The 9,711-nt window shown below is 43.6% G+C and overlaps 1 protein-coding gene across 1 annotated transcript in view; it reads right to left on the reverse strand.

Moving 5' to 3' along the window:
• The window catches only part of il34 (interleukin 34), a 44,288-nt gene extending 38,632 nt beyond the window's left edge, over nt 1-5,656 (reverse strand). Inside the window, exon 1 of the mRNA XM_030052772.1 lies at nt 5,452-5,656. The gene's annotated coding sequence lies outside the window, so the exon portion shown is untranslated. The remainder of the gene's footprint in view (nt 1-5,451) is intronic.
• Nucleotides 5,657-9,711: the final 4,055 nt, after the last annotated feature.

Below are 9,711 nucleotides of genomic sequence, written 5' to 3' on the forward strand. Positions count from 1 at the left end.
ATGTTTTAGATTTGAGAAACAGCAAAGAATTAGCACCACACAGTAGCCCAGGCATCGGTTTCAACTTCCCTAATGGAAAAATCTTTGTGCTAAAACCGAAAATTGCATTAGACAGGCTTTTATTCCAACAACATATCAAAACTATCAAAGCATATTAAACTGAATTGAAACAGCTGCCTGATCGGTGTGTAAATGGCGGTTTCATCATCCTCAGAGGAGTGTTTTTGGAAGCTTTTTTTCACCCCAAACAACACAAAACACCAGTCCGCTTCAGGATTTACAGTTTAAATAACCACCTCAGCTGAGGGTTTGGTGTCAAACACTGCCTGTCATCACATCAGAAGTCCAGACCGTAAATTTAAAAAGTGAAATAGATCGTTTCCAGTCGTATTTCACGACATAACAGCGGTCACGGGGGCAGCAGTGTTCAACATGGGGGGAGAAAACTGCAAATACAGACTGAGCTGACCATGACGGCTGAGGATGCAGGACACTACATCTCGTCAATACGATGTCCCAGCTGCAATTAAGTATGCGAATTTTGAACATGTTGATGACAGCGTGTATTCCATTAAAGGAATAGTTCCCCTATAGTGCATCATTTCTGTATGAAGTGCTCACCACGTGCTGCCTTCAACCTCAAATTATGAAAGCTTTACCAGACAGCCATCTCTGAAAAAAATTATGTCAGTAATTTTCCGACTTGCAACACCCACTTTTGCTCAGACATTGCTGCAAAGAGCTCCTACGCAAAGTCCTCTCGTGCACAGCCGTGGAGCGTGCACGCACAGGCTCGTCCGGTCAAACACACTCGCTTGTGCACGAACGCTTCATGACCTCACGAGAGGGTTTCACAGAAGCGCTCTGTGCAGCAACATCTGAGCCAAAACACATGTTTATAAGCATCTGAGCATACGAGCAGATACCTAAGGCTCGGGTTAAACAGCATGATGAGTGTGAGCTTTTTAAATCAACCTTTTGATAGTTTTGCTGTTGTAAAAGTGGAAAAATTATGGACACAATACAATTTTTTTTTATTGGATCAAATACAGCTGCCGTTTTTGGAGTATGAGTTTACCACGACGGCTTGTGAGTAAAGCTTTCCTCATCGGAAGTTGAAGGCCGGAAACGGTGACTACTTGATGCAAAAATGATGCGTTATAAGTGAAGTGTTCCTTGTTGTGCTGAAAAGTGACACATCATTTTTCAGAGTGCATATATTTATGTAGACAGTAAACAGAACAGCTATGAGTCAGCGTCCTTCACCCTTGTCCCTCTCCCTTTCCCTCACTCTCACCCTCTCTCTCTCTCTCTCTCTCTCTCTCTCTCTGTCGGTCTGTCTCTTCCTCTGGATCTGGTTTTATAAAGCTCTGTTACAACACTTAACGTCAAAGGTCACCGGGACACAGAGATCAGAAGGCGGCTCTGCAGCTTTTCTCACTGATCCACTGACTCACTGCCTGTATAACTGCCACATAATCAGAGAGTGAGGACAACAAAAGTCACCGGGAAAGCAGCAAAAGACTTTATAGCTGCAGCCAATTGGACCTGTCAGTTCTACGAGCCGTTAGAGCTCGTAGAACTGACCCGTGAAATTTGCGGGGAAAATTCACTGAGGGAAATCTACAAGTCACACAACGCAAATTGACGGGGAAGTTTGTTTGACGGCCGGCAGAAAACGAGTGACAAATTTGAGTGTGTGTGCTTCCTATTGAGCGGGCTGCGCTTATACAAGACGTGAAATTTTTAACGATGGCACATGTGAACATCTCATGACCCAGGCCGGCTAATTTCCCTTGACAACAAAATGGAACATGCCTGAAATAATAATTTTATTTTTTTTTAAAAAAAGACACAGCTGTGCACAGTGCCGCGGACAACATTCGTGCCTTAAACTCCACGCCAGCAGGGGGCACGGCTCGGCAAAAAACTGGAAAAACTTACAAGAGCGACCACAACAACACGCGACAAAGATCGGTGAGGGAATATGAGGACTTTAAAGCTGCTGGATCGCCATGAACATGAACCGGAAGTCATTTGTGCTGCAATGTGGAAAGGTTTTATTTAAAGATAAGATAAGATGCTTTATTGGTCCTGAGGGTGCATTTGATCTGGGCAATTGTGCTACACACAGCACTCTTACACTCTCTGGGACAATAAAGTACATGTTATTTTTATCTCATGTTAAAAGGGAAAATAGAAAAACTTCAACCTGCTGTGATATTTCGATGATTTGTAGATGACACCGCGCTGACAGTTGATGTGCGACGAATTCAGCTCGTTTAGCCGGCGAGCCAAAGTCCACTGAACTTTTCTTTCCCCCGACAATGCCATCTTTTGTACGCACGAAGCTGCTGCAATTTGTTTCCATAGCAAGTAAATATATACATGACATGGCCGTAATTATTTATGGCAAGGATATAATCTTCTGGTCAGATAAACAGGAAGTATATTTAGTGTCCGGGGGGCTGCGGCACAAGACTAAAATTAGATGTTTCATGACATTGATTCACAAGCAGCATTGTGTCACGAAACGCAGATAAGCATACGATAAGCATCTACAAACACAAATTGTTTTAACTCACTTAGGTGGAACAGGAAAGCAAAGCCGTGGGCAGCAAAACCGAGAAAAATAACTTCGGCGTCTCATGATGAGTGTGACTTGGTGTAAAAATGTCCTGCATATCATTTAAAAAATAAATACACGGGTCTGGTTCTGCAGCAGAAACAAAAAGAACACAGAGCGCTACAGTCAATTATTATATAACCATAGAAATTGAATGAATGAATTGAATTCAGTTTCTATGTATATAACTCAGACCTATGTTACACTGATGCTAAACAGCCCTATGTTTAAAAATATCTTTTAAAAAAACAGTGAAAATGCATAATGCAACCACACCACTGACCCAAAAAAACAAAAAATAAAAGAAATACATTTTAAAAATGATCATGCAAATGATATAAATATCCAGTACTGGGTTTTAGGTTTTTAACGCTGCTCCCTCTAATAACTCACTGCTACACTGATTAAAAAAAATAAAAATACAAAGTTTTTATTATTATTATTATTATTATTGTTATCATTATTATTATTATTATTATTATCAATTTTTACTGTGAAGCACTTTGGTTCAGCTAAGCTGTTGTAAATGTGCTATAGAAATAAACATGACTTGACTTGACTTGAAAGTAAGGATGGAGTGGATCATCTTTAAGCTGCTCTGATGAACAGCCACAGTTGCTGCTGCATGGTTTACTTATGCAAGTTCATGCTTTCCGTCTTTCCTTCCATCCTTTTTTTTTCTCTCTTCTTGTTTTTTGGCTTTTTGTCTGGCTTTTACAATCCGCTCAGCATCTCAGCACACAGCTTAGTTCACTCAACGATGCGCAACTAAACCTGGATCAGCTCCTACAACTGAAAACAGGTTGGCAAAAAAACAAACAAAAAAACACAGACTGAAGTCATTACAAGTTGATTATGCCAGCTGCCATCCCAGCTACGGAAAATAGTCCCAAAAAAATGGAAAAGTGATGCGTTTTTTTTTTTTTTTTCTCTGGGGCATCAGGACACTGGATGGCTGATCTCTGCAGGAATCTCGCTCAAGCTGCTGAGTAACTGTGCAAAACAAGCAAAGAAACCTCACTGAGAGCAACCTGACAGAAAACCCTGGTCACAGCACGGAAATCACCCCTGCTATAGAATACACATAACCCCAAAGAAACATATATAAATAAAGCACTGCATACTTTCTGTGGCTGCCCTCTTCACATCGACGGCTTCAGGAGTCACAGCTGACTTCCTGCAGAGGCTTTTAAGGTAATAATTAACACGAGCATCAACAGCTTCACGTCAGTATGAAAAACTAATGGCATCAGGCGGGCTGGTTTTCATTTATTTGCATTCGGCTCAGTCACCTCAGCCTTTACCCCATAAATATTTGTACTTTATGCACTGATGCACACCTATCCTCATATCAGGTGTACAAAGCAGGATAGAGAGGCTGCTTCGCTTCAGTGTCTCTCTTTTCTTTATTCATATGCATGCACACACACACACAGACTCTCTCTCTCTCTCACACACACACACACACACACAATAGGCCAGGGCAGTGACATTGCTTGGGGCTGACTCACCACAGCTCTGTTCTCTCCCTGGCTCTCGCTCTCCTCTGTTCCCTCTCTGTTCTGTCTCTGGACATCTTGATCCTTCTCCCTCCTTTTAATCCTGCCTGCCCTGCGCTCGCTGATCCAACACAACACATAACAACATCCAGCACATCTGACCAGCCTGACGCCCCAAAAGGCTTCATTCACCCGTGGCGTCCAAACACCCACGACAACACAAAGCTGCATGGCAAGATGCCCAGTCTGGCAATAAGTGGCCTGAAAGATAAAATGCTTAAAGTGTCATTTATCTCTAGCAAAGGCCAAACAGAGCAGGGAACACAGGGCTATCTGATCAACACCATGCCAAGTTCACTTTGCTATGTGCAAAAAATAGGGAGGCACATTAACAAATTAATGACCAAAAATGGCAATTAATTTTCCCCTGAACCAATGCCACGATCACCTCAGCGAATACAGTTCAGCAAGTAATGTGGCTCAGGTCAGATTGGAGGAGAAAAAAAAAAAAAAAAAAAAAAAAACATGGAAAAAGTTAGTTTCCTGAAATATGTGCACTCTGGACCCATTTGGAATTTAAAATTCCAAAAGTCCACCACACTGCACACCTTGTATGTACAGTGGTTTTCATTTTTTCCTCCATATTCTTACATAAAGTTCTTTCCGATAATTCTTCACTTACCTGCTGAATCTCACATTCTTTTCAGCGCAATAATTAAATTCTTCCACTTTTCTGCACACTGTCTAAACTCTGAGATCAGTTTTTCTGTCTTACTTCCAGCTGCAGCTCATCTCTAAAGCGCTCATGTTGAATTTGCCAGTCGCATGTTCTTGTCCAGCTGCTCTGAGAGGCATCCTGTCCGTGTCTGCAGCTGTGACGGCCCGAGTTCCCCTCGGGGATCAATGAACTTTTACTGTATCTGACTAGACACTGCTGACAGCGGCGAGGTTCATGGCAAGGCAAGCCATCGACTCATTGCATAACAACAAAACACGCTCAAAACTACCGGAGCCGGCGATCAGACCGCGTCTCGAACATGCAAAGGCAAAGAAAATAGAGCTGGTGTCCCTCCGCGGGCGACAAAGCGCCACCTGGACCCAAAAGACGCACCTGGCGAAAGTGAAAGTACAGAATGCATTCCTGCTCACCTCTGCTGGACAACTGCCCCACTCATGCATGCACACACACATACACGCACATGCACACACAGGCACAGTGAGTGGATACCTGGCGCGTGCACACACATACACACACCTGCACGTGCAAGAAAGAGATAATGGGGAGTCAGATCTCCATCCAGGGGTTTATGGAGCGCAGACACGCACCTCGGGACGTTTATCCGCAGGGTCCAGGGATGCGTAAAGGCTGTTATCCGCTCAGAGGAGCTGACTTGCTGTGTGGTTGTTAAACTGCTGCCCGCTGGGAAACGAGCTCAGTCAGGAATCCGCGTCCCGGCGAAACGACAACAATCACAAAAGTCACCGGGGAGAAGTCCGCTGGAGGATCCGTGCGTCCGTCCGGCCTGCTGCGGTGCGCACTGAGCGTGTGGCCAAGTGCGCAACAGGCTGGCCTAAAGCTAACCTCCGGCTGCGTCAAGCTGCGCAGACACACCCACACGCACCGGAAGCTGACACGCTGATTTCAAAGTAAAAGCGAGCGGGGCGTCTTGCCCAGGCCGCTGACGCACCGGATACCCGCGATAACCCTGGGACTTTTTCCCCTCATACCGTCTCCATCTCTCTCTTTCTCTTTCTCCCTCTCCATCTCCTTCTAGTTCTTTCTTTCTTACTTACTTACTTTCTTTCTGTTTCTTTCTCTATCAAATAATATAAGCTGCTAATAAAGCGACGCAAAGCATGGCACCATTCTTATTAAAAACAAAAGCACAATGAACTTATAAAGTACACAAAATGGCAAAGAATTACATTGAAATATTATATAGAAGCACAACATACTGTAAAATATGGATTGAAACACTCCACATGACACGACATCTCTAGTTTTCATACCTTATCCTGCAGTTTAAACATGATCAATCAGCTTTTATCATCACAATAAAGAGCAAAGACAATCAGATAAACCCCAGAAATCTATTTGAAATTGATGTGGAAAGTTTTTTCACTTCAGGGGGGCATCCAGGGCTGACGTTTAAGCTCTGTGCTCCAGTGATTTTCATCTAATATTTTAACTGGACAGAGTTTACCAGTTAGGAAATATTCAAAGAATAGTTGCCTCCACCCAACCAGAAATGAGGTGGTCAATATCAACTGACCCATGCCGTCAATGCAAAAATACTGCTTTGGGGAAAAAATGCGTTTTCAGCTGTGGGGATCCCCTCCTAAATATGTTTTTCTAGGCAACTAAGATCTTATTTTGAAAGTTTGACCGGAAGTTGTATTTAGGCATGTTGGCTGTCTTGACGTTCGGGTTATGAGTCACCCAGCGGGGCCTGAGCTGTTTGCTTTAGGTTTTCAACTCAACTTATCAGTAACAGGCACAAACTTGCCATGATGTAGAGGAAGCGGGCCTTCAATAACACCTGGATGACGTCACGGATCAAACTATGGAAAGCCAAACGAGTCATAAATATCTGGAGGAGCGTCTTTTATGTGCGCGTGTCCTGTGGGGGAGGCATGGGCAGGTGAAATGATGCTTCGTGGGAAATCAGTGTGGAGTGTGTTCACAAAGCCAACCTCCACCTGTGTCACCACAGGAAAAAAACAATTATCATGGAGGAAAAACTGATCCTCACTCTCATGATTTGCACATTTTGACATGATGAATCTCTTTCTGGGCAAATTCAACCAATGAAACCCGGCAAATGAGAGTCTCGGAGGCTGTATGGTGGAGGAAAAAATGAGAAAATTTAGTTTTACCACACATTTCATGATGCTTGGTGAAGTGATGCTCCACCTGCTCAGCCTCCTCGCAGGCGGGCAGGTGGACGTGCTGATCTGACCTCAAAGAAACTTTCCTATCATTAAGGTGTGATGACATGGTGACACCCACTCAACAGTTTTTACAGAAATACTGGAAACTTGTAGCTGTGGTATGATTGTGGTGGGTGGAGGGTGAGGGGAACATGTATGTGTAATACATGTACCTCAAACTGCGGCTCAAGTAGAAGTACTGTTCCTCTGCTGGTATCTGACTGCAGTAGAAGCAGAAGTAGTGCAGTAAAAATCTACTGCAGTAAAAGTCCAAAGTGTCTCATTTCAAATGTCCTGGCCGTAAAAGTGACTGAGCTCCTTTTTTCCAAACAGTAACTGTGTTCGCTGTGGAGAGAACAAGATGCAGACTTTTATTGTGAAAGTTGGAAAATGACATAAAATAGCGCCAACAAAGCAGAAGCATTTTTCTCTCCTCATCTTTGCTGACTGAGCTTTTATTGCGAAACGTATGAATTAAAAAGCAGTAAAGTGCAATACTCAGGCAGTAAAACTAAAATTGCTGACTTTAAAAAAATCCTCAGGAAAGTGCAAGTACCCAAAAAAGCTACTCGATTACAGTAACATGAGTAAATGTGATTACTTACTCCCACCTCTGACGGATAATACTCTAATCACATCATTTCCCCATGACCTGTTGGGCTCACAAAAATCAAGATGTACGACTGCAGGGGTTTCCAGCTGGGTCAACTAAAACTAAAACTGTGTCTCTTTCATTTTTACTCACCCTCAGGGTCGACCAACCCGCTCGCTGACATATGATACACCTCCATATGTTGATGTGTGTAGGTTTCAATATTTGATTTGGTTGCACTTTTACACTTTCACACAACATGGCTGTTATTGTTGTGCTGCTGAAAGGATGGAAAGACACAACGCTCGTCTGTGTGGTAACGTTTTGAAGCCTTTATTGTTTTACAGTGCAGTCCTCAGTGAACCCCTGACGCTGCACACGGGCCTGTTTGTTCAAATCCTAAGTCATGATATAGCCCAGTCGCTGGATATGTGGAAACTGTAGGGGGGTTTCGGGGGTTGGGGTTGTCACAGTGAAGCAGATTCATGCAAGTGTTGAATATCAGCTGAAAAAGTGAGTTGGTCAAAAGAGCAATTTTCAAAACTCAACCGTAGTGGAAATTACACCCATGCTTGTTAGGAGTATTTTCAGTAAACCGAGTCCTGAAACAAAAGCAGCATGAGGCAGCACCGCTGTCCAGACTGGCATCCTCCTCCTCCTCCCCATCCTCCTCCTCCTCCTCCGAGAACACTACAGAAGCGACTCTTTGCCCTGGAGAGAAGTGGAATCATCTCACCCATTGGCCAGTTTTTTTTTTTCCACTTGTTTGGAGCAAAATAGCCTCAGTGACCAGATGACTTGTTCACATGCATATTTTTTTCTGCAGTATGTCCAGCCAGCGCTGCCACAGCCGCCCCCACACCGGGCCATTATGGATGTTTCTAGACTTTGAACTGCAGGAATCTCCACATCTGGCAGAATCAGACCTCAGGCCGGCCACTGAGGGTCAGTATGGCTTCTGGTCAGCGTGGCCTCGCTTGGCTCCTGATTCATCTGCTGCACTTTTTACTGTTCAGGCCCTTCAGACCCGAGGATGGCGCCTTCAGGAGTCAGTCTTTTGTTCAAACCCTGTAGATACTTCACATTCATGTGTTTATAGGCATATAAGAAATAATAATCCCTCTTGTTCCCAATGCATTCCATGTTTTTTGTTTGTTTGTTTGTTTGTTTTTCAGGAATTTTCTTGAATCAGGTGTCATTTTCTGGTTTATTCTGCCTTATTTCAACATATTTATACTTGTTCCTAAAATATTTATACTTGTTCCTAAAAAAAATTCCCTGAAACAAGTCTGTCAGCAAGTGGGATTATCTTGTCCAAATGATAGGTCTTTTCTTTTTCCCAAATCTTATTCTAAAAATGACAAGATTTTAAATGAGATATGGATATGAGACAAAACAATTTGTTAAGACTGGGATTTTTTGATACGCTGAACCATCTGTAGATTCATTTTTTATAGCATTTTTATTGTTATTTATTCTTTATTTGGTCAGGAAGGCCCCACTGAGACACAAGATGTCTTATTCTGGGGAGCCCTGGTCAACACAGCAGCACAATTAGCTTCACATTAAAAGAAAAAAGAAAAATGACACACACAGGGGGTAAGACATAGTGAAAGAAAGGAGGAATGCCAGGAATATGCAAATGCAGTCAACCTCAAGTCGAGGAAATGATGTAACACAGCAACGTGTGTCCTTCAGGGCAGTTTGTAAAATACCTGTAAAAATATTCACAGATCACACACGGAGCACGCAGCGAGCTCACAGGTTTCCACGGCCTCGGCTTCTGGAGCCTCAGCAGACGCATGTGCATGTTATTGAGCGCTGAGATTGCATGATGGCAGGATTTCATTATTACAGATCACACCAAAACGCCCCGAGCCAAACCTTCACCACAAGCCCATCTGTCAGTGCAGACGGGATGCTGACCGCAGAGGGGGAAACCCCACCGGAGAGCAGCAGGACGGAGCCGCGCCATCAATCTCTGTCTGCTGAGGTCTCCAGGGCCGTCTGGGCTCCCACATCACCATCAGCTCACTGTTGTTGTTGTTTTTTTTTCAAGCATC

This window comes from Myripristis murdjan, chromosome 6 (genome assembly GCF_902150065.1).
Source record: "Myripristis murdjan chromosome 6, fMyrMur1.1, whole genome shotgun sequence".
Classification (NCBI taxonomy): domain Eukaryota; kingdom Metazoa; phylum Chordata; class Actinopteri; order Holocentriformes; family Holocentridae; genus Myripristis; species Myripristis murdjan.